This window comes from Corylus avellana, chromosome 4, assembly GCF_965113065.1.
Source record: "Corylus avellana chromosome 4, dhCorAvel1.hap1.2, whole genome shotgun sequence".
NCBI classification, from domain to species: domain Eukaryota; kingdom Viridiplantae; phylum Streptophyta; class Magnoliopsida; order Fagales; family Betulaceae; genus Corylus; species Corylus avellana.
Genome location: NC_142493.1, coordinates 7,964,619 through 7,989,045, shown reverse-complemented (window position 1 = coordinate 7,989,045; position 24,427 = coordinate 7,964,619). Strand labels below are relative to the sequence as shown.

General features: G+C 33.7%; 1 long non-coding RNA gene across 1 annotated transcript; it reads left to right on the top strand.

Annotated features, from left to right (window-relative positions):
* Positions 1-790: 790 nt before the first annotated feature.
* LOC132180007 (uncharacterized) lies at positions 791-15,192 on the top strand. The gene is made up of 4 exons (XR_015911833.1): positions 791-866; positions 985-1,127; positions 7,672-7,805; positions 15,103-15,192. It is a non-coding gene; the product is annotated as an uncharacterized LOC132180007 (long non-coding RNA).
* Positions 15,193-24,427: the final 9,235 nt, after the last annotated feature.

Below are 24,427 nucleotides of genomic sequence, written 5' to 3'. Positions count from 1 at the left end.
TTACAATTTCATTAAAATATCCAAACATATTTTCATATATTTGATTCCTCAATATTCACAATTTTAAAAACAAAAAAAAAAATACAAAAAAAATCCCACACTTATCAAGCCTAACTCTACACAAAACTCGCTGAAAGGCTGAAAATACAATATTCAAAAAAAGACCGTGTACTTGTTTTCTTTTTTCCCGAGCTGTGCCTGTACATTTTGCCAGAGGACCGGGCTGGGAAGGAGAAAAAAAATAAAAAATTAATTTTAATATTCATTTTAAAATTAATTTCAATATTTTTATTTTTTTTTATGATTTTTAATTATTTTTTAAACAAAAAAATCACAATAAATAAATTTTTTATTTTTTTATACAAAATATTATTATTTTTTATAATCAAATTTCTATGGTTTCGATTCACTTTTTTAAGTTTACTCCTTTGCACTTAATTAATCACAGATTCGCATTTAATTAATTAATTAATTTCCGACACCAAACTTGTTTTCTCTTACATGTGTTCGCTCTATTTTGTACACTCTCTTTCTTCTCTTTTAAGAAAAAACCATTGGTGGCTTTGTGCCTGGTTCTGTGTGAGATGTCAACATCACTCCAAACCACGACAACCTTGAAAGAGAGAAAAGCAAACAAATTATTCTTCTTCCTCTTCACCTCCACAGTGCTTATGCAAAGTAGGGTTTGTTTCAGATTTTTGGCTAAATTTGGCAAAATGCGGCTCTTTAATTATATGTACTCTTTTTTAGCAAAACCCATGTTTATTTTTCCTTTTTCCTCCATTTTACAGTCACAGAAATGCTTTATGATCAGTAGAACACTTGCAGAAGATCTGCAGAATCGAAAGATTTTTGTGTGTGAAGAGGTAGATTGAATTTTATCTTGTTTTTCTTTTTTCCTTCTTTTTTTGGGAGCAAGTGCAGTGTGATTCTTAAATTTTACAAGATCTTTTCTCTCTCGCTATAACTTTTTATTTTTTGTAGAAAACAACCGTGGACTGGTAAATTGGCTTGTTTGATGTAATGGGTCGGACAATTTTTCCCAGAAAATGATGAGAAAGAAAATTCCTGATCAGGAAGATCTACAGGACAAGGGCTGAGCTCTAATGGCTCTGTCTTTTCTCAAGGTTTCTCTCTCTCTCTCTCTCTCTCTCTCTCTCTCTCTCTCTCTCTCATGCATCTTTCTTCTTATAGAAACATGTTTTATATACTTATAACAAAATATGTCATTGTGTATGCATTTAGATCGTTTTATTCATGCATTCTCCAATGGTTTCATCAGTTTGTGTGTGAGAGAGAGATGGTACGGCCAGCTGCTAAAAAATAAAGAACCATTAAGCAACAAGCCTGATTGAAAGATATGTACTATGACGCATCAAATAAAACAAGAAAAAGTACCCAAAAAAAAAAAAAAAGTGTAACAATTAATCTAGGAAAAACTCTAATTACATTTGCCCTATTGCTGTAAAAACATAATTGGAGCTCACTCCATTTATCTATAAAGTCTAATTTCACATAATAAGAATCAACTTGAGCCTAATTTCACATAATAAGAATCAACCTGAGACCTCACACTGACGTGCAATTTTTAACTCACCCACCCGTTCAATGTGTGACTAACTTTCTAGAGTTCACAACTTGTTAAGCTTTTAAGAAAATTGGTATTTTAACATGTTATCATAATCAAATGTTATGAGTTCGAACCGTGTCTTAATCATTGACTCTCCATTTTAATAAACATTACACGTGTTTGGCCTCTCTCCTATTGAAAGGGAGTTTGAGCCCACACGTAAGAGTGGGTGTTAAAGTATTGATTAAATAACTAAATATACATATTTCTATAAAGTTAAGCTTATAAAATAAGTGGTGATTGAACTCAACTTACAATTGCCTATTAGCTTATAATTATTATCTTTTTCCCCATGTCATAGACTTGCATTTACTTATTGTAAAACTTTAATTAGGTGTTTCAATTCTTGCTCTAATGCCTAGAGATCACTGTATTTTTGCATTTCCCCTTTGTTGACAGCATTGCTATAAAGAAGTCTTCATAAAATATATAGGGTATATTCAAACGAATGATGTGATGCAATAATTTAGGAACATATTCTGGGATTAAAATATTTGATTTAGAAGTGAAAAAAGCGTAATTTAGAAGACAAATCATTATCTTGAACCCACCGAACTGTGCCGTCTTATTGATATCCACAATTTATACGTATCCCATTATATTGTATTTTCCTGGCTAGGTTTGGTTTTGTTAATTCATTCTCCTTACCTGGTAAAATTAATCAACATGGTTGTATATACTGTTATTTGGCTAACAAATAACACCTTTAGACTCGTAATGTCAATGTGTGGAGAAAATTCAAAGTGCGTACAATCTATGAAGTAGTTGAGATTATCAATATTATTTTTGTTTGAGAAGAAAGAACATAATTATTCTACTCTACATGATAAACCAGTAAGAACAGAAGTAATACAACCACATTGAGAATTAGTCAAATAATATATGCAAAATAGAGAGAATTAGTAGGTTGGTTGTTTATAAATTTATTGTCTTGTTTGGGAGAGAATTTGTTTAATAGGCCTTAATATTTAGTTGTTCGTAATGAGCAAACGAAACCACAACAAAGAAACAATCACTCAAGCAACCGCTAGCACCAACAAATTAAAGGAGATTCAAACCACCCAAACGGCTAGCATCAACAAGGTAAGAAATCAATTACTTTTCACCAGCATGTCATCCACAAACACCTCCATATTCCTCCAGATTTGATTTTTGAACATTCTGTTTATCAGTCTCTAGTACGTAGTCCCTGCATTTCTGAGCCCAAATGGCATGACTTTGAAGCAATACAATCCCTGATCAATTATAAACGAGGTCTTTTCCCAATCAATCTCGTACATATAGATTTGATTATACCTCGAGAATGTGTCCATAAATCTAAGGAGATCATGCCCTGCTGACTGCTGTTGAATCGACAAAAAAATCAATTTGAGAAAGCAGGAAACTATCTTTCAGACATGCCTTGTTCAATTCCGTAAAATCCATGCATATCCGCCATTTGCCATTGGGCTTCTTTACCAGTACTACATTTGGAAGCCAAACTGGATATGGGCTTCCTCAATAAATCCTGCTTGGAGCAACTCCTCCACTTTGTCCGCTATTACTTGATTTCGTTCGGGAGCGAAACTTTCTTCTTTTCTGCTTCACAAGTCTTACTATTGGGTCAACATTAAGCTAGTGAACAATTACCGAGGGATCTATTCCCAACATATCCTCGTGAGACCATGCAAACACATCTTTATATGCCTGGAGGAAGTTGATCAACTCCTCTCGAACTTCAGGGGTTAATTGAAAGCCTATTTTGACTTTTCTGTCCTGTTCTCCATTCAGGACTTCTTTCAGTTCTTCGACTATTCCCCATTCTGCAATTTTTATTGTTGTAGCTAATCTTCATGGATAAACTCTCCTTCCTGGTTGACTCTTCCATTGTGGTGTTATAACATCTTTGGGCTACCACTTGATCACTTTTCACTTCACCAACTACATTGTAACTTCATCTACAGGTGGTAAGTTGAGGTTATTGCTTGCAACTGGTTTAGGGAAGGTCATCCCATTTTGGCATTGTATGTCTATGGTCGATCTACTACCAGAAAATCAACCATTATAGTAGCTTAACTCAGGAGAGTCCCTGCTATCACCGAGAGGGAGATTGCTCCTACCAACTGGACCCTTTCTCCTGCAAAGCCAACTAGGAGGGACTAGACTCTATCATTTATTTCCTATTTCAATTGAATATTTCATATGTTGAGCATCACCTATTAAAAGAGAGATTGAGCCTACATATGAGGGTTTTTTTTTTTTTTATTATTATTATTTTTTTTTTATATATAAGTAATATTGTATATATCAAAAAGCGTAGTGGAGTGTAACCCTAATACAAATGAAGTATACAAGAGAACACCTAATTAGGAGAAGAAAAGAGAACAAGAAAATTAAAAAAACTAATGATAACAGAGTCAACAAGCAGTTGTCTAAGTGAGAAGAGTAAAAAAGAAAAATGACGTAAGCTCCTCCAAGGTCCTCAAAGCATCTCGCATTTCTTTTCCTCTATAATCACCACATAAGGCCGAGGGGAACCATCTTCCACACAATAGCACTTTAAGGATGTCCTCCCTTCCACCAACAAGCAAACAAATTCGTCATACTATTAGGCATAACCCAAGATAGCCCAAAATGATTGAAAATAAACATACCATAATGCACTGGCAATCTCACAGTGGAGGAAAAGATTATTGACGGATTCCCCATCCGATTTGCATAGGCAACATCTATTGACCACGATAAGGTGTCTCTTTCTAAGGTTGTCCAAGGTAAGACTCTTCCCTAGCTCTGCTGTCCAGATGAAAAAAGTCACTCTCGAAGGAACCTTGGTCCGCCAAATACTCTCCCAAGGGGAATGGGTAGCCTCTTTACAGACAAGGATATTATAGAAGGATCTAACATCAAATTTCCCTTTGCGAGATGGAACCCACCAAATCTTATCTTACCCTTCCCTTCTCAATCTATGGGAATATAACAATGTATAGAAGGAAGCTAGGACATCCATCTCTAAATTGTGGACCAATCAAATGAAACTAACATTTCACTGGAGGGAACCACTCAATAAATCCAAGTTATTAGCAATATGCGCATCTTTCACACTAGCTATATTTTATAAGCCTGGAAAAAATCCTTGAGAGTCGAATGTCCACACCACACATCATCCCAGAATCTAATCTTGGACTCATCTCCTAGATCAAATCTGGTGTAGCTAGAAAACCACCACCACCCCCTGCTAATATACTTCCAAAGCCCCACCCCATGTGGCCCAAATGTATCGATGGAGCGCCACCCACCCCACTCAAAACCATACTTGGCGTCCAACACATTTCTCTACCAGGCTTTTCTCTTATGCACATAGCGCCATAGCCACTTCTCTAACGGAGCTTGATTGGACACTCTCAAGTTTTGAATCTCTAGTCCACCCTCGGAGATAGGAGAACAAACCTTGGGCTAATTGACCAGATGGTACTTAAACTCTTCGCTTATCCCACCCCATAAAATATCACATTGAAGCTTCTTTATACAGTAGCGAGCATATGAAAGAAAGACAAGAAGTAAGTAGGTAGATAGGAAAGTGTACTCTTAATAAGAGTGACCCTACCATCCTTAGAAAGATACATCATTTTCAAACTAGTCAATTTGCGTGCAATCTTTTCCACAATGTCATCCCATATGGACTTAGCCTTGAAGCAAGCCCCTAGAGTGAGGCCAAGATATTTCAACGGCAACGAGAACGTTCCACAACCCAAAAAACTAGCCAAATCACCCACATTATCCACTGTGCCTACCGGAACCAAGACTAACTTGGCCAAATTCACCTTTAGACCAGAGACCGCATACAAGTAATGCTCGAATGGAATGAATTTGATTAGAGTTTGCCCCACTAAAGACCAAAGTATCATCTGCAAACAATAAATGAGAAATGTAAACCCGCTTAGACAGTCTAGCTCCCACTAAGAAGCCCGAGATGAAACCACTGTTAATGGTAGCAATGATCATTCTGCTAAATGCCTCCATGACAATTACAAACAGAAAAGGAGACAGTGGATCACCCTGCCTCACCCCTTGAGAGCTGTTGAAGAAACCGAATAGAGTGTCGTTTATCAACATGGAGAAACGAACTAATGAAATGCAATGTGCTATCCAACAACACAATTTCTCCCAAAACCACATCACTTGAGTAAATACAATAGAAACTTCTAATCGATATGATCATAAGACTTCTCCATATCCAATTTGCAAAGCTTCCCTAGTTCACCAGATTTGATACAACTATCCAAACATTTGTTGGTAATAAGCACTGAGTCCATAATTTGCCTTCATTTGACAAAGGCTTTCTGAGGCTTCGAGATAACCCTATTCACAACCCTTATCATCCTATTGGCAAAGACTTTAGCAATAATCTTGTAAATCCCACTTACAAGACTAATAGGATGGAAGTCCTTTAGATTAGAAGCCCTGGGCACCTTCAGAGTATGAGAGATAAATCTGGCATTAAGGCTCTTTTCAAACTTATTACGAACATAGAAATCTAAAAAAACCTCCGTAATATCATGCTTAATCACTTCCCAACAATTTTGGAAGAAAATGTTGATTAAATGATTAAATTTATCTCTTCCTATCACCTTAAGGTTTTGAGACAAGTTGTGATTTAACATTATGAAACTATTAAAAAGTTCAAAGGAAATTTATTCTTGACTACAAAATTAGGGCTGATAACTTTTTACATGACTTACAAACTTGACACGAATCTAACATCAAATTAACGAATTAAAGTTGAAGGGTTTGACTCATTTAATTAAATGGATTGGGTTTACTTGACCTATATTCTTATACATCTTTCTTGATATGACTTGAACCCAACACGCGACATATAGGTTTATAGTTTTTGACACAACTCACAAACTCAAGACGAACTAAACACAAAACTAACAAATTATAATTAAAAAATCTAACTGATCCGTTTAATTAAATAAGTTAACTTATAGCCGATTCATGCAATGATATACTCATAAATCAACTCAAAATATGCCATGCAAACACTAATTACCAACTCTATACACAAAACAAAACTCACTGAAAGGCAGAAAATACAATAGTAAAAAAAAGATCGTGCACTTGTCTTCTCTTTTCCTAAGCACTAAGCGGTATATCCTGTCTCCCAATTTATTTACATTCCATTAAACATATTTCTCTCTTTTTTTTTTCTTATGTATAAAATAAAAGTTTACACAAAGTAAGTCTAAACGGAAAGATTTGGGGTTGATATGACGGGCACGAGGGTACAAACACGTCATAATGGCTATTTGCACGGAAATCAAAACTCACCATATAAAATAAAATAAAATAAATAATAACAAATAAAAACCAGCAAAATTCAATTATCTCTTGAATTAATTAATTTCCTTTACTTTCCGACACCAAACTAGTTTTCTCTTACTTCTGTTGGCTCTGTTTTGTACACTCTCTTTCTTCTCTTTTAAGAAATAACGATTGGCGGCTTTTTGTGCCTGGTTCTGTGTGAGATGTCAACATCGCTCCAAACCACGAAAACCTTGAAAGAAAGAAAAGCAAAACAAATTCTGGTCCATCGTTGTCACCACTCTTTGCTTGGATTGGTATGCTTCATTCTTCTTCTTCTTCTTCACCTCCACAGTGCTTGTGCAAAGTAGCGTTTGTTTCAGATTCCTGGCAAAATGCGGCTCTTAAGTTACATATACCTTGTTTTTTTAATAGCGAAAAACCCATCTTTTTCCTTTTTCTCTTCTCCCTCCTCTCTCTCTCTCTCTCTACATTTTCAATTTACAGAAATACTTTATGATCAGTAGAACACTTGCAGAATTGAAAGGATTTTGTGTCAAGAGGTAGATTGAATTTTATCTTCTTCTTTTTTTTTTCTTTTTTTTTTTTTTTTCTCATTTTTCCTGTTTTTTTTTTTTTTTTTTTGGAGCAAGTACAGTGTGGTTCTTTAATTTTACGAAATCTTTTCTCTCTCTCTCACTCTAATTTGTTTTTAGAAAACAACTGTGGACTGATAAATTGGTTTGTTTGATGTAAAGGGTCGGACATTTTTTCCCAGAAAATGATGAGAAAGAAAGTTCCTGATCAAGAAGATCTACAGGACAAGGGCTGAGCTTTAATAGCTCTCTGTCTTTTCTGCTAATGGAAAGCTCCACCACTACGACAGCTCAAGGTTTCTCTCTCTTTCTCTCTCTCTCTTATGCATCTTTCTACTTATAGAAATAGGTTATATACTTATAACAAAATATGTCATTGTGTATGTACTTAGATCGTTTTATTCAGATCCTGCTACATACCATTTTGTGTGTGAGAGATATGGTACAGCCAGCTGCTCAAAATAAAGAACCATTAAGCAACAAGACTGAACATACTTGACTGATTCAAAGATATGTACTATGACGCATCAAATAAAGAAGAAAAAGTACAAAAAAAAAAAAAGTGTAACAATTAATCTAGGAAAAACGCTAATTACCTTTGCCCTTTACGCTTGAAAAAAAAACACAATTAGAGCTCCCTAAATTTACTTATAAAGTCTAATTTCTATAATAAAGATTCAATGTGAGACCCACCCATTTGATGTGACTAACTTTCTAGAGTCACAACTAACAATTGCCAATGTTCAAGTATTGATTAATGGTTGATTTTACATCTTTCTATCAACTTGAACTTTTAGGACAAGTGGTGATTTGATATGGTATCAACGCCATAGGTCCTAAGTTTGAACCTAATTTTGTTAATTCACCCCTAATTTAAATTAAATATTCCATGTGTTAGGACTCGTTGGGTCTCACCTCGTTTTTTTTTTGCACATGTCCATAGGAGGGAGGATGGAGGATTCGAACTAGTGACCTCCGCTTTATGAGGCATGGTTCTCAGCCGATTGAGCTACTTCTTGAGGACACCTCTTAAAAGAGAATTTGAGCCTGCACGTGAGGGGAGTTTAACTATTAATTAAATTATTAAATTTACCTCTTCTTATCAGCTTAAACTTGTAAGATAAGTGGTGATTTAACAGTTTATTATCTTATAATTTTTATTTTTTCCCCATGTCATAGACTTGCATTTACTTATTGTAAAATCAATACTTGCTCTCATGCCTACCTAGAGATCTCTGTATTTTTGCATTTCTCCTCTGTTGACAGCATTACTATAAGGATGTCTTCATAAAATATATAGGGTATATTCAAAAGAATGATGTGATGCAGTAATTTAGGTACATATTCTGGGATTAAAATATTTGATTGACAAGTGAAAAAAAAAAAAAAAAAAAAAAAAAAAAAAAAAAAAAACGTAATTTAGAAGACAAATCCTTATCTTGAACCCACCAAACTGTGCCGTCTTATTGATATTCTCAATTTATACCTATCCCAGTATATTGTAATTAGCTTCTTGGTTAGGTTTGGTTTTGTTAATTCCTTCTCCTATGTCTTATAGTCAAATTTACCTGGTAAAATTAATCAACATGGTTGTACTGTTATTTGACTAACAAATAACACCTTAATTTAGACTTGCATTGTGAATGTGTGGAGAAAATTCAAAGTGTGTGCAATCTATGAAGTAGTTGAGATTATCAATATTATTTTTGTTTGAGAAGAAATAACAGAATTATTCTACTCTACATGCTAAACCATCAAGAACAGATCGAAGTAAAAGAACTACATTGAGAATTACTCCAATAATACATGCAAAATAGAGAGAATTAGTAAGTTCGTTGTTTATAAATTTATTGTCTTGTTTGGGATAGAATTTATTTAATGGTCCTGAATATTTCGTTGTTTGTAATGAACAAACGAATCCACAACAAAAAACACTCAACAAAGAAACAATACTCAAGCAACGGCTAGCACCAAGAAAGGAAATTCAAATCACCCAAACGGCTAGCATCAACAATCTTAAGGCATGAAATCAATTACCCAACGGCTATCTATAACATCTCAAGAAGAAAAACAGAAATTCATCTAAATCAATTATATCTTCTCTTTCCATTTTGTAACCAAAACCAACTTTTATAAACAAAGGAAACTTCCTTGTGTGGCATGCTCAAATTGAACCCTACCTTTGAGGGCATGATCTCTATGGCTTTGTTGGCACTAACACCACACCATATCTAAACACCTCCACCGTCAGCGATGGCTCCCTCACCATTGCCTCAAACCTAGACACTCTCCGATAGGCTCGACAGGATCAATTGATCCTTAGCATGATCATATCCTCCATTTCTAAGGAAAATATTGAAGAAACTCAACTCTAAGGCTTCTTATTGATAAAAACTTAATAATAATGATAAGCTATATTCTGAAGGCTATAAGCATGTACATCTAGCCCCAAACTCTTAACCCTAGTGGTAAAAGGAGATTAAGTCGGTTTTGACTTCTACGCTAGCTGTTCGGACAGAACACCTTCGTTTGGACGGTCACTAAATAACTGAAATTAAAGTACGTACAACTGGCCGTTCAAATGGAACAATCTTCCGTTCGGATAGTCCTAAAATAAAACTTTAAACTAAGTATGAAACTAAAAGATAAACATAGGCGTTTGAATGGCTATCGAACGAACGCCTCGGGTTTTAGTATGGGACTTCCGGAGGAGTGGCTTGTCCGGATGGCCTTCGTTTGAACGGCTATCGAACAGATGCCTTGGGTTTTAGTATGAGACTTCCAGAGGAGTGGCATGTCCAGACGACCTTCGAACGGGGCATCAAATGGATGCCTCTAGAATTACTATGGAGAGTTTCCGAAAGAGGCCCGTTCGGACGTGCTATCGAACGGTGGTCCCTACGACTGCTTTGACAGCCCTTGCACATGTTTGTGCTTTCGTCTTGACCCTCTGGGGTCTCTTAATGCTTACATCTGCTCGAGTCTTCCTCATGAAGTCTCAAGCGCTCCGATCTACATCATCCTCCCTAGGTTGGAGAGAATTCGTACTCGAATTCGTATCCTCATCCGAAGAGTTACATGTGAACAAAATGAGGTGCTTGACATTAAAGACATCAAATGTCTTAATGTGGCTACAAAGCTTCAACGAATAGGCATTCAGATTAATTTTTTCAACAATCTCTTCCGGACCAATCTTGCGGGCAGCCAGCTTGTTGTACTCACCGACAGGGAACCTATCTTTAGTCAAGATAGCCCACGCAAAATCCTCCTCAAATTCTAGAGCACATCGCTTCTTGTCCTCATCCGCCTTATACTTCGCCGTTGACTCTTGTAAATTATGGATGATCAACTAGTGGCCTTCGTGTAGCTAGGCAATCAAGTCCTCGGCTTTAACATGTATTCTCTTCAAGTCAGGAATAGGTGCCAAATCCAACGGAGCACTAGTATTACTCCCATAAATGATGGTGAATTGGCTAAGGCTAGTACTCCGGTTAGTTGATCGGCTAAAGGCGAACTCGGCTTAGTATAGCTTTTGATCCCATGACTTAAGATACTCCCCCACCAAGCTCTGAAGTAAGGCCCCCAATGAACGATTGACGACCTACGTTTGGCCATCCTTTTGTGGGTGGTAGGCGCTGTTGAAGTTGAGTCTTGTGTGAGACAATTGCCACAAACACCGCCAAAATTGAATAAGGAATTGCATGTCACGGTCAGAGACTATGGACAATGGCAATCCTTGGAGTCAGTATTGGAGGTCTTTTTGCATGCAATGAAATGAACCATCTTAAAGAATCTATCAACTACTACAAAGATGGAATCATTACTTTTTTGGGTCCTTGGTAAGCCCAACACGAAGTCCATGCTAACATTAGTCCATGGCCCTTCCGGAATAGGAAGTGGCATATACAATCTGGCGTTAGTAGCCATCCCCTTGAATACTTGGCATATCTGGCAGCTCCTCATACACTTCTCCACCTCCTTCCTCATACTCAGCCAATAGAACTGTTCCGCCACTAGTTGGATTGTCTTATCCCATCCCATGTGACTTTCCTTGTGACGCTTGTAGATAATCTTCAACCGTAAACTACCTTCGAGAATGCATAGTTGAGTGCTCTTGAAGACGAACCCATTATGTAGACCAAAGTCTCCCCTCACTCCAGAAGTCACATCACTAGCAATAAGACCAAAGAAGGGGTCAATTAATAGACAATGAATCTTTTAAGAGCTCAAAACCCAAGTACCTTCGTGTTCATCTTGGTCAAGAGTGTGGTCTTCCGGCTGAGGGCATCAGCCACCTTGTTCAAAGCCCTTATTTGTGTTTGGAGGCGAATGAGAATTGTTGCATGTATGCAGCCCACTTGGCATGCCGAGATGAAAGCTGATCTTGACTATTCAGATACTTCAATGCTTCATGGTCTGAGTACAAGATAAAGTCATTGTAGGCGAGGTACGATCTCCAATGCTTCAAAGACTGCAACAATGCATAAATTTTCACATCATAGGTGCTATAGTTGAGCCTTGAACCACTCAAATTTTCACTGAAGTGTGCCACTGGATTTCCTCATTGACTTAGTACCGCTCCAGTGCCTACCTTAGGCGTGTCACAATGCAACTCAAAAGGCAAGTTGAAGTTGGGAAGGACAAGCAATGAGGCCGTGGTCAGCTTGAGTTTGATCAACTCAAAGGCGATAGTGGCTGCGTCACTCCATGAGAACTTTCTTGCCTTCACACACTCCGTAATTGGCGCCACGATAGTGCTGAAATCATGAATAAAGCACCTGCAGAATGACACCAATCAATGGAAGCTTCATACCTCATATAGAGTAGTGGGAATTGGCCATTGTCTGATAGCCTCCACTTTCGACTCATCCACCGCCAACCCATCCTTTGACACCACCTAACCAAGAAAGAGAATAGAGTCTGTCATGAAGGAACACTTGGCCGATGCAGCAACGAACTTCTCCTTGCGCAACACAAGGAGTACTTCCCGCACATGTCGAAGGTGTACCTCATTGTCGGAGCTGTAGATGAGGATGTCGTCGAAATAGACTACTACAAACTTCCACGATGAAAGGGCGAAAAACCTGGTTCATCACCCGCACTAGTAGTAAAGCCTACAACCATTCACCATGTTCTCTCACTTGCCATGTTATTAGGCTGACCCATCCATCATATTGATGTTCATAATGGATTCTTGCATGGATGCCTCTCCGAAGATGTGTACATGACCTAGCTTCACGGCTTCATCCATCCTTAGTTTCTTCATCATGTATGCAAGTTACACAAGACACTATATGGTTTAAAACAAGCCCCATGTGCTTGGTACTGGAACTTAGTGATCACCTATTGGAGCTTGGATTTTTTGACTCATGCTTTGACTCTTCCTTGCTCATTTGTTGCACAAATCAACACACTACCTATGTGACACCAAATAAAATTAGGATTGTTCTGATAGCGTAGAACAATAAGCAGAAGCTATAGATCGAAGACTATAAAGAGAACGCAGATAGAGAGAAAATAACGGCTAGGGATGATAAATGACTTAGTCACACACAAGAGAGAGAGAGAGAGAGAGAGAGAGAGAATAAGTCTTAAAGACTTAAATTTTATTGATACTCCTAAATTTAATTAAGAAATAACACAAAGCATATAAGCTAAGTTTTGAGTGCTCTCTAAGCAAAACACTCGCAAAAAAAGAAAGAAAAAAAAGGAAAAATACAAAAATAACCCTGAAACATGGAGACAAAGCAAAATACTTGTAAACAAAGAAAAAAGATATAATTATAAAAATAATCCCAAAAACTTATGCCTGATTCTTGCCATTCTTGTGCTAATCTTCTTTGTCAAGATATTATTCCCCACCCATTTTCAAGCTACTAGGGCAACTCAAATCCACTATCTTCTATGGTCTGCTACTTTGTCGATCTCCATCTCAGACCCTTCAAGTATACTTTGATGTCAACTCGGCCAGCTGCCAAGATGACCAAAAATCAACAGCGCTATCTGAATCTTTCTTGGCCCCAATCTCATATCTCGATTCTCATACAAAAAACAAACAATAGCTTGCTTTAGTAGTGAATTTGATTATGGCACCCTTGTTGTTATTGTTACTTAACTCATCTGGCGTCAACCCATACTTCGAGATCTCGGCATTTTTCTCCCCCCCTCCTCCCACCTTATGCTATGACGATATCGGTGCCACGTATTTGATAGCAAATATATTCTTCCATGCACATACCAAGCACATAGAAATAAACTTTCATTTTGTTTGTGACAAGGTTGCCTCCAAAACCTTGGTCATACACTTCATTTCCAACAAAAATAATCTGGTTGACATCTTCACTAAACCGGATGTGTCTTCTCATTTCTTTCTCATGCGTACCAAGCTCAATGTCATCTGCCACTTGTCTTGTTTGTGGGGATCACTCAAGCAACGGCTAGAACCAACAAAAGAAACTCAATGGCTAGCACATCTTAACCTAAGTCAATTATGTATTCTCTTACCATTTTGTAATCACAACCAACTTGTATAAATTAACTGTAAATCAATAACATTAGTGTGAAACAAAATAAGTTGAAATCCGTGGTTCTATAGTTGGATACCATATACAGTCTCCTAAAGCAAAAAAGAAAAAGAAAAAAAAATTGATCTCCTTCACAATCTGCGTAAGTTTGTTTAGTGCTTCTAGTGTTTTTTTTTTTTTTTTTTTTTCATTATCTTCTGCATCACCACTGTAGGGAAGATCCTACTTTAATTGAATGGCATCATCACTATATCTAAAGAAAAAGAAAAACCTTTTTGCTCTATTTTATCTCCAGCACACTCAATTACACTGGAATCCAAGCTGCATTCGTCACCCACATTAAAGGAAGATTCTTCACGCACTTCAAATATTGGACAAAACAATTACTAACACTTTAATTCGTAGAATTAGGGTGTGTATAGAATTTACAACTAAAGTCTGGTTCTAACAGTTTCTACCTTTTTTATTTTGTCAATGCAAATGATCCATGAGAGAGAGTGCAGTATCATCAATTATTGAGGCTTTCATGGGTGGTACTGTAGGAGATTGTGGAAAATAAGTAATCCAGTATTTGGCTTCCCCCTTTTTTCTGATTTTTCTTTCATTTGTTCTAGGGTTAGCTCTAGAAATAGATGATTGTTGGAGTAGAAATTAACCTAACTCTATATAAGTTACAATTCTGGTGACTTTTCCCAGTAATTCCTAAGTTTATTATATACGTTGAATCAATAATAGTGGTCAAATAATTAAAATCAATTTGGTTCGAGCACCATATTTGTTTAGATTCCATGATAACTTCATGCAACTAGCAGGATGTTCCAACCTATGCATCTAAACACTTTATAAAGCCTCGGACCCCATGCAATTGATATGTAGATAACCTACTGGAGTGACAGTCATATGGCTAATATTTACAATTCTTCTCTACCAAAGAGATAAATATATCTTCTCATGCTTTTGTTTTGTCTATGCCCTTCTAGTAGCATGATCATTGGTTGCAAAGATAATGCACATGAAATTTACAAAGTTACTCCAATATTTGATTAATGTAAAGCCCACTCTTATGCAGGAAGACTTTGGTTGATTACTGAAATTCTTTCTTCCATGCAAGTGTTCAAGGCTTCCCTTTTTATTCTTACCAAAGGAGTTATTAGTCAAGTAGATTGAGTAGATCGAGTAGATCCTCAAGTCTTTTCTTTGGAAAGGAGGTTGAGATTAATTGCCTTCCCAAGAAAGAGGTTGGTCTGGATGCTAAAAACATGAAGTTGTAGAATAAATTGAAAATGTTGAAACATTTGTGGCTTTGCTCCAATAGTGGAAGCTCTATCTGGTCCAGTTGGGTTAATTCAAATCTTCTCAGAAATAAAAGTTTCTAGAAAGTCATGCTACTAGGGAATTGTTCTTGGTGTTGGAGAAAGATTTTGGATCTAAAATGCATTATTTGGGATAAGGTGTATTGGTTGATGGCCTCTAGTTGAATCTTCTTGCATTTACGCAGGCACGTACAGGAGAGTTTGCGGGACCATGGCCTTGAGGTGTTTGTGTTTGTTGAATCTTTTTGTCTTTGTTGAGTTTCTTTAATAAACTCTTATTTATTTGTAAATAAACTACCAAGCTAAGCGGAGTGGAAATATGCAAGTTTTTGTTTTTTTTTTTATAAAAAAAATGGCGTTTTAGATGTTAGTCTTTTTCTAATTTGAGGCAAATCTCTTCATTGCGACACGTGGCGTTTTAAATGTTAGTCTTTTAGTGAGACACTTAAAACGTAAAGGTTTTATTTGTAATGCATTGAATTGTCTAAATGAAGAAAGCAAATGCATTTCAAATTCTCTCTTTTCATCTTCTTTTGCTTTATGTTTATATCTCAATGTGAGACAATTTAAACGTATAGGTTTTATTTGTAATATATTTAATTGTCATAATGAAGAAAACAAAAGGTTCACAAATTCTCTCTTTCTCTATTTTTCTTTTTATCTTCTCTTGCTTTCTCTTTATATTATTTGAAATGCATTTAATTGATATCTTAATGAAGAAAATAAAAGGTTCTCTTTATTTAATTTTCTTTTTATCTTCTCTTGCTTTATGTTTATTTCTCAATGTGAGACAATTAAAATGTATGGGTTTTATTTGTAATATATTTAACTGTCTTAATGAATAAAACAAAAGCTTTACAAATTCTCTCTCTCCCTCTCTCTCTCTCTCTCTTTCTTTATTTTTCTTTTTATCTTCTCTTGCTTTCTCTTTATATCTCAATGTGAGACAATTAAAATGTAGGAGTTTTATTTGGAATGCATTTAACTGATATCTTAATGGAAAAAACAAAAGGTTCCTAAATTCTCTCTTTCTCTTTGTTTATTTTTCTCTTTTCTTCTCTTGTTTTCTATTTATATCTCAATGTTCTTTTGTAAATTTTACACTCAATTCAGGAAAAAGACTAGAGGGAGGGAGAGTGAGAGTTTCCAATAGTTGTTTCTCAATGAAAAATTATACTACATTTCTTCTTTTTTTTTTTTTTTTTTTTGCTAGTACATTTATTTTCCATTATATTAGTATTATCATTTTATATGTTTATTTTCGGTGCATATGTTCTTCCATTTTTGTTTTCGTCCCCTATATTTTTTCTGCTTTTTACTTTCTATTTATATCAATCAATTCCGGAAAAAGACGAGAGAGAGAGAGAGAGAGAGAGAGAGAGAATTTTTATTCTTTTTTTCTCAATGAAAAATTATACTACTGTTATTTTCTTTCTTTATTTTTTTTTCCTATAACAGTTCTTTTCAATATTCCAATCGTTGTTTCTCAATGAAAAATTATTTACAGTTTTTTTTTTCTTTGTTTTTTGGTTTTGCTTTGCTAGAATAGTTATTTTCAATTATATTAATATTTTCATATTTTTTTTTTTTTTTTTTTATCTTTATTTCCGGTGCTTATGTTCTTCCATTTTTTGTTTTTGACCCTTATTTTTTTTTCTAATTTATATATTATTTTTTATTCAAATGATTACTTTTATTTTGTAAATTTTACATTGAATTCAAGAAATATTAATAGTGAGAGAGTTTTTTTTCGTAGAAACTCAATTTTTCCAATACATTTCACTTTCAATTTTCTAATCGTAGATTTTTTTCTTTTTTTGTCTTTGTTTTCCTATATGTCTTAAAATTAGTTTCTTTTACTTTTATATATGTGCATGAAGGATGGTCGAAAAAAAATATATTTATTTTTCATTATATTAGTATTGTCATTTTATTTTATTTTTTTATCTTTATTTTCATGCTTATGTTCTTCCATTTTTTTTTTGTCCCTTATATTTTTTTTTTTCTTCTTTTACTTTCTATTTATATCAATCAATTCTGGAAAAAGACAAGAGAGAGATTCTATGAGAGTTTTTATTTGTTGTTTTTCAATGAAAAATTATACTACCGTTATTTTCTTTCTTTATATATATATATATTTTTTTTTCCTATAATAGTTCTTTTCAATTTTCCAATCATTGTTTCTCAATGAAAAATTATATGACTTTTTTTTTTTTTTCTAGAATAGTTATTTTCAATTATATTAATATTTTCGTTATTTTTCGTTTTTTTTATCTTTATTTCTGGTGCTTATGTTCTTCCATTTTTTTTTTACCGTTATTTTTTTTTCTAATTTATATATTATTTTTTATTCAAATGATTACTTTTCTTTTGTAAATTTTACATTGAATTCAGGAAATAATAGTGAGAGAGTTTATTTTCGTAGAAACTCAATTCTTCCAATATATTTCACACTCAATTTTCCGATCATAGATTTTTTTTGTCTTTGTTTTCCTATGTCTTAAAATTAGTTTCATTTACTTTTATATAAGTGAAGGATGGTTAAAAAAAAAAAAAAAATCTATTGGACAAAACCTTTTCTAATATTTGTGGATTTCATTGGAATTGAGAAAAATATATATATATATAAAAAAAAAAAACGAGTTATTTTTTATTATATTAGTATTTTTCATTTGTTTACATTATTTTTTTGTCCTTAATTTCTATTCTAATTTATATATTATTTTTCATTCAAATTTTATTAATTTTATTTAATACAAGTTAAAAAAATTCTTTTGTAAATTTAATTGACTTTTGTTATTCATTTTTGTTTTGGGGTGTTCCAATATTTTTGCCACTGTTTTTTATCTCTTTCTTTTTTAAAAGAAAAATTAAACTACCGACATTCTTTTGTTTACAAAATTAGTAAACATAATTGTAATCATATATCAATATGCTCATTTATTTTAAAATGCTTCTTTATTTTTGTCAGTGGTATCATTGTTAGAATATAATGAACTTTCAGGAGTTGAACTTTCTCCTCACAAACAATTTTTTTGAGAAGTGGTATCATTGTTGGAATATAATGATTAATCAATCATTTTCTATAATTGATTAATCTAGGTTTTTATTTTGAATTTGTTTTTTTCATTATATTTCATTTTAAAGTACATATATGCGAACAAATATTTAACACGTTTCAATTTATAAGAATTAAAATTTTTAAATTTTTAAATTTATTGGATATGTGGGTTTATTCTATTAAGTAAAACTATGGTTTAAAATGATCTTATGAACATTTGTCATTTTTTGTAGCTAATTTGTTAATTAAGAGAAGAAAATAAAATTTGTTGTTGATAATCTTTTAAAGACTTTTTGACTTAATTATATATTAAAAAAAAAAAAAAAAAAAAAAAAAGAAAAACCAGGCGCGTAACGCATGCTCTAAGCTAATACTTTTTATTGCCAAAGCTCCAAAGTTTAGACAACCCCTCTGTTTCGCCACAACAGGAAAAATGTTTCCCTCAACTTGTTCACTCTGTTTCATTCTCCATCTCTCTCTCAACTATTGGTGGCTTTTGTAGGCTTTGGGGCTCTCTGCTGTTTAAGAAGGCTTTGGGGCTCTCTCCTCTGCGATGCTGAAATAGTGATCTTCTCTGCTCTTTGAGGGCACCAGTACCACCTCAAGGTTCATTCTCCAATGTGTGTATGATCAGAGATGGACGTCCAAATGAATGATGCATTGACACCATTTCTTTAAGTTTTTCTTCATAATGAGTATGGATGTCCAAATTAATGATGAGTTGCTCTTATTTACTTATAATCTTATAATGAAAAAAAGTCACTATTTATAGAGAGGTGGACAGAATACAAAATGCTATAAGAGATAAAATATAATTTGATTTGATTACAATCCTAGAACATAAAATCAAATCTTGTAATATCTTCACATGGGATAATGTAGTGGATCTATTCTATATAAAGAAGGGTCAGTCTAAGGGCGAATCTCCCCAAAATTTTTACAAATTTGCTTAAAATATACCAATTTTATAAAATTGTCCTTTCAAAATAATATTTTTGTCACCCCAAAATAATATTTATATCCCATTTTAATTCTTGTTTTTTTAGTTCCCCCCCCCCCCCCCCCCACAAAAATATATATATATATATATATATATATATATGTCTCCTTTTAATTATTTTTTCTAGTTTACCCTCTCTTTCAACATAAAAAAACGTAAAATACCCTATTCATTTTGTTTCCCTTCATATTCTAGTTCGCTTATAACCAGAAGCTCAATTTGGTTTGGGACTATGATTGAATATATAAAAGAAAAAGTTAAATGGTTTAGATTCTTTGAATGGCTTTTAACCAACAATCAGTTACCATTATTTGGCTCGACTCTTAACATTGTTGTTATTTGGAGCTTCAGGGAATTGTTAGAAAAAAAGAGTATACACTGAAATGTACCGTTTTTCTTCAACCCTATAGGTCATGTTTAGTTTATTTTATTAGTTATTTATACTATTAATGTGTGTTTGTGATGCCATGAGATTAAATGTAAGACTTCTATGCTCTTATTTTATATAAACATGCATATAAAGAGATTATATGTATTTATGTGCTTTTGTATTAAATAAGTCTGCCCATCTCCCCAACCCAAAAAAAAAAAAATCCATCCCCCCACACAATAAATCCTAGTTCCGCCCCTGTGTTAGTCCATATTAAGATCATTGAAAAAGATTAATCAAGTTTGTTTTTTTTGTTTTTTTTTTTTTCCCCTTTGTAATTGGAGACTTCGGATAGCTCAAACCATGCATTTTCAGTATCATTCAATACAGAAACTCCATCTCAACTGCATTCAACATCACAATCCACTCTATCCATTCCAGTTGATCATCAAAAATACAATATAGTAATACTAGTTGTACCCTAACATTTCCTCAAACTTAGGGTTCAAAAGGTGTACAAGAATTGCAAGAGCCATAATCTGCTTGTGCATAAATGTTTTTGATTTTTCCTAATAACTAAGAGTTTGAATAGGGTGGTTTGGTTTGGACCTAACCGAAGTAGGCCATGTTAAAGTTCACTGGGTCAGGTTTGACCGATTTAGAATGGATGAGATTAATGTAAGTGTTTTAGTGGATGTCGCATGTGGGACCATAAACAGTTAAATTTAGATGGTGCGACGGCACATAAGGGTATGTGTCACTGTTATGTTGGTTGTCTCTTAAGTTTGTAGATTGGCGTCTAAGCTGATGCAATATGGTGTAGTCGGTCGTAGAAGTAGTATACATCAAACTCACAACTCTTCTCAAAACTAAGCCATCCTTATTTAACTTGTATACTGAATAGAGTCGTATCCTATTAAAATTAACACACAATTAAGTTAGTTTGTCGCGATCTCGTTCAAATGGGACTACTAACTTATTTGGATGAGTAATGCGTCTCCTCGTCTTTACTTGTTTTGAACAAGCTACCGAATGCACATTTCGGATCTCCTATGAATCCTTCTTCATTCAGACTTGTTTCAAATGGGCATCTCGAATCTCCATGTTGAACGAATGTCAAGACCAAAACTAACTAACATTCTAAATTAACAAAGCAACGTCGACCATTTTCCAATGTCCTCCCAATAGTTAAACTCTACTAGACGTACGTTACTGTCCTATAACATATTTCAAACTTTAATAAAACCTAAGACTTTATTTTAAAAATTAAAAATTCACGAATTCAACCAAAATCAAATGGAAACTTATGGGCTATGGGCCCGTTTGGGAGTGCGATTTCAATAAGTGCGATTTTAAAAATTACGTTTTTAAAAATTGCATTTCTAAAATCGCTACTTTTTAAAATCGCACATGCGTTTGGTAAAACATGCTAAAAAGTTTTTTTTTATCAATTGAGTTTGAATAATATTAGCATATAATTGCGGTTTCATGACCAAATTACCAATAAGGACATTTCTTTATAAGAGTAAAATAACTAACATTGTCTATAAGCCTAAATTTTTAACACATATGCAAATAAAAGTATGACTGCTTATAATTTGACCTAACTTTGAGTTTTTTACTTAGGCAATTATATATTGCTATATTACTTGTTTCTATATGCTTTTTTGTTTTTGTATTTTTTTTTTCTTGAAACATATTCCAAACAGACATATAATAAAAAATAAAAGAACAATCCATCAAATTAAACTAGTAATGAGAGAAAATTTTTTTAAAAAAAATTTAAAAAAATCACAAATTATCACTGTTTATTACCCATTAAAAATATATATATATATAAAAAAATATCACAAATTGTTAGAGTGCAATACCCATTAAAAAATAAAAATAAAAATCCATCACAAATTGTTACTGTACAGTACCTTTAAAAAAAAAAAAAAAAAAAAGCCATAAAAAATCGTCACTGTGCACATCACTATGCAGTGCACAATGACCTGAGAAAAATCATCATCTTAGTCACTCTACAGTATATTTTTTTTAAAGAAAAAGCCTCACACGCTTACTGTACACGCAATATCACATTACTGTGTGTGTACAGTGATCTATCACTGCATACTATGATGGATAGCAGATCACTATGCATGCACGGTAATCTAAATAAAATTTTGAAAAAAAAAAATCACAACTTTACTCTGTAGAAATGGTCGAAGAACATAAACACATATATAAAAAGGCATAGTAATCATACAAACCACATAAAATAACACCGAACACTAAACAGTGAAAAGTTTTACAAAAGCAAATGAGTTATATGGAGAGAAAGAAAATATTAATTAAGGTGAGATTATTACCTGGTAGAGGGGCAGAGAGATGAACAACAGCGATGCACACTGCTACAGGGCGGAGAAAGGATGAACGAGACAGAGAGGATGAAGAAAAAAAAAAGGTAAAAGAAGGGTTTTAATATATTTTAGATGGGTAGGTATTTTTTTCATTCCCGCTTAAGAAAAGGTAACTATTGCACCAAATATCTTTTTAATAGAAATCGCGATTTTGTTTTAAATTCGCACTTTTTCAAATAAACACCCTCTAATCAGTTTATGAAAATCGCAGATTTTTTTGCGATTTTAAAATTTGCATTTTTAAAATCGCAATCCCAAACACCCTAAAATTGTGATTTGGTTTAAAATCGTAGATTATTTTTTTAAAAACGCACCCTATATATGATTTTTCCTTTATATATATATATAGCAAAACCCATCTTTTTTTCCCCTCTTTCTACATTTTCCATTTACATAAATGCTTTATCACTAGATCGAACACTTGCAAAAGATCTTTCTACATTTTCCTTCTTTTTATTGGGAGCAAGTGCATGCTGTCTGATTCTTTAATTTTTACATGATATTTTATTTCCTTCTATTCCTTCTGTCTATGATTGACAAACTCTCTCTCTATGAAAGGAAAAAAAAAATTAGAAAAATTTGCAGCATAAATTTTTAGATTAATCTTTTTTAAATTTTCATTAATTTTGACGTTGTCTCTAAACTTTAGCCCGGCCAACCCCAACCATAGGATTGGTTTTCGAACCACCCTACCTTTTTTTCTTTTTTTTTTTTCATTTTTTAATTATACTTTTTACAATTTCATTATAATATCCAAACATATTTTCAAATATCTGTTTCCTCAATATTCACAATTAAAAAAAAAAAAAAAAAAAAAAACACTTATCAAGCCTAACTCTACACGAAACTCGCTCAAAGGCTGAAAATACAATATTCAAAAAAAGACCGTGTACTTGTTTTCTTTTTTAACTAAGCAGTAGTACAGTAGGCTGTCTCCTTATTTATTTACATTTTTGTAAGTGATATTTATTTATTTACATTCCACAAACATATTCCGCATTTTTTTAATGTATAAAATAATTGTTTATAGAAAGTAAATCTAAGCAAAAAGATTTGGGGTGATATGACTGTTAGGAGGGTACAAACACGTCATAATGGCTATTTGCCACCGAAATCAAACCCTCACCACCATTTAAAATAAATAAAATAAAATAAGTAATAACCCATAAAAACCAGCCACTTTATTATCTATCGAACCCACTTAATCACAGATTATCATTTAATTAACTAATTAATTTCCGACACCAAACTTGTTTTCTCTTACATCTGTTTGCTCAGTTTTGTACACTCTTTCTCTTCTCTTTTAAGAAAGAAAAAACCATTGGTGGCTTTGTGCCTGGTTCTGCGTGAGATATCAACATCACTCCAAACCATGACAACCTTGAAAGAGAGAGAAGCAAACAAATTATTCTTCTTCTTCTTCTTCACCTCCACAGTGCTTGTGCAAAGTAGGGTTTGTTTCAGATTTTTGGCTAAATTTGGCAAAATGCGGCTTTTTAATTATAAATACTCTATTTTAGCAAAACCCATGTTTCTTTTTCCTTTTTCCTCCATTTTCCATTTACAGAAATGCTTTATGATCAGTAGAACACTTGCAGAAGATCTGCAGAATCGAAAGATTTTTGTGTCTGAAGAGGTAGATAGAATTTTATCTCTTTTTCTTTTTTTTTTGTTTTTTTTTTGGGAGCAAGTGCAGTGTGATTCTTAAATTTTACAACATCCTCTCTCTCTTTCGTTTTATTTTTTTTTTTTTTTGGTAGAAAACGACCGTGGACTGATAAATTGGCTTGTTTGATTTAAAGGGTCGGATTTTCCCAGAAAATGATGAGAGAAAATTCCTGATCAAGAAGATTTACAGGACAAGGGCTGAGCGCTAATGGCTCTCTATGTTTTCTCAAGGTTTCTCTCTCTCTCATGCATCTTTCTACTTATAGAAACAGGTTTTATATACTTATAACAAAAGATGTCACTGTGTATGCATTTAGATCGTTTTATTCATGCATTCTCCGATGGTTTCATCAGTTTGTGTGTGTGAGAGAGATATGGTTTGGCCAGCTGCTCAAAATAAAGAACCATTAAGCAACAAACATACTAGACTGATTGAAAAATATGTACTATGACGCATCAAATAAAGAAGAAAAAGTACTAAAATAAAGTGCAACAATTAATCTAGGAAAAACTCTAATTACATTTGCCCTATCGCTATAGAAAAACATAATTGGAACTCACTAAATTTATTGATAAAGTC